This window comes from Dipodomys ordii, unplaced genomic scaffold (genome assembly GCF_000151885.1).
Source record: "Dipodomys ordii isolate 6190 unplaced genomic scaffold, Dord_2.0 Scaffold100, whole genome shotgun sequence".
NCBI lineage: Eukaryota > Metazoa > Chordata > Mammalia > Rodentia > Heteromyidae > Dipodomys > Dipodomys ordii.
This window is the reverse complement of record NW_012267316.1, coordinates 2,400,197-2,401,991: the sequence shown is the minus strand read 5'-3', so window position 1 is coordinate 2,401,991 and position 1,795 is coordinate 2,400,197. Positions and strand designations below refer to the sequence as shown.

General features: G+C 57.8%; 1 protein-coding gene across 1 annotated transcript in view; it reads left to right on the top strand.

The window, feature by feature from the left end:
- Positions 1-1,520: 1,520 nt before the first annotated feature.
- Positions 1,521-1,795, top strand: part of Zbtb14 (zinc finger and BTB domain containing 14) — a 7,649-nt gene continuing 7,374 nt past the window's right edge. The window contains exon 1 of the mRNA XM_013027199.1: positions 1,521-1,763. The gene's annotated coding sequence lies outside the window, so the exon portion shown is untranslated. The remainder of the gene's footprint in view (positions 1,764-1,795) is intronic.

Below are 1,795 nucleotides of genomic sequence, written 5' to 3'. Positions count from 1 at the left end.
TGGAGATCTTTATGTGTGTTGTGAAAGCAGGGGACAGCCACAGTGATAATGATTACTAACAGCCAGACTAGTTCACATACCAACTATAATGGCTGATGACATAACCCTATGATAGGGTAATTACGTTTTCCCTTAAACAGAAAACTTAACAGGATTGAAACAGAATTATAAAAGCAAAGGAGGAGCAACAGGGTATCAGTTTGAGAAGTATGAATTTTGGTGACAGCCTGGTTCTGTCCTAGAATCTATCTATGGCACTTACCTAAGTAATTTTTTTTTGCTTAATTATTTCACAATTGTTCTATCCGTTGTTTTCCTCCTTTCATCGAGTAAGAAATTCAGGTTTGGGAAAGTCAGAAGTTTACCCATTGTTTGAACTGGATCAGATATGCCTAACTCTACAGCTGGCCTAATCGGTCCCTCCCCTTTACCATACAGACCTGCTGACCACTGTGCTTTGTCAACATTTTTTTTAATGTCTACAAAAGCATCATGGGTTAATAGTACACCAACTGAAGCCATATAGAGTAGGCACGTATTTCTAAGTCATTGTTGACTTACGTACCTGCTCTAATTTCAGACATCGGATTAGGCGTTTTTACAAAACACGGTTGAAAATGAGTGCATCTAAGTGACTGTAAGGAGCCGTGACATTGCAGTCCGGCTGGGGGCTGCAGGGACTCCCCAGACCCTGTGTATCAGAACACGCAGGCTTCACCAGCTCTGGAGCTGTAACTTCTGAACAAACGGGGAACGTAAGATCGGTAGGCGCCCTGTTGCCACATCTCTCCTAAGGAAAGACAAATGAAATCCAGCGCTGGATCACAACCGATGGGGAGCCTGTGGGTGATGATCTGGGGTGCGGGGGATGTGGATTTAGCGGTAACCGCTCTCCTGAATGACAGGGTTACCTCTCACACTCCAGATCAAAGTTGGTCTGTTCGTGGGTTCGGAAACAAAAGCACACCGAGCAGCCGCGACCCCGCTGTTCCTGCACGGAGGCTGCCCAAGACGCCAGCCCAGGCACATGCCTGGCGGACGCCCGCGGCTGCAGCACCCTGTCCGCGCGCACCCAGGGGCAGCCCTGGCCCACGCACATGCACACGCACGGAAGCGCAGGCTCCCGCGTCCCCGGCGCAGTGCCTTCGCCGGGCGCGGGCGGGAGCGCAGGAGTCAGAGCGAAGAGGCGGGAGCTCCAGGCGGGGCGGGTGCCCGCGAGCGGCGGCGGCGCTCGTGCGTCGGCGACCTTGCTGCCGAAGCCCCGCCGAAGCCCCGCCCACGCCCCGCCCACGCCCTTCTCCCGCGCGCGGGCTCCGCGCGCCCCGAGCCAGGCGCGTGCGCGCGCGTGCGCAGGCCAGAGCCCTCCGGGGCGGCCCCGTAGACACACGGTCGAGAGCGTCGGCAAGGTCCCGGATTAACCCTTTCCGTCCTCGCCCACTTAGGAGGTCCGCTCGAGTTCCGTGCCTGCGCAAGCCGGCGGCGCGCCTTCCCCCCCCCCTCAGCCCGCACCGCGCATGCACGGGAAGGGGGGGCGGTGGGGGTGTTCACGGCCGGCTAGACATTCTGTGCTCGTGCAGGAGAGGGCTGCTACCATCAGGGACGTGCACGATTTTCCCCACCCCGCCCCCTCCCCAAACTAAAAAAAAAAAAATCCAAAACATTGCCACCGTCGTGCCCCCCCCCGGCCCCGCGTGCATCCCGGCCCGCGCGCTCGGGGACGCGGAGAGCCCACGGCGAGCGTCGGTGGCCGTGCCAGGCAGCAGGTAAGCGCGGGCGGGGTGGTGCAAAGGTGCCG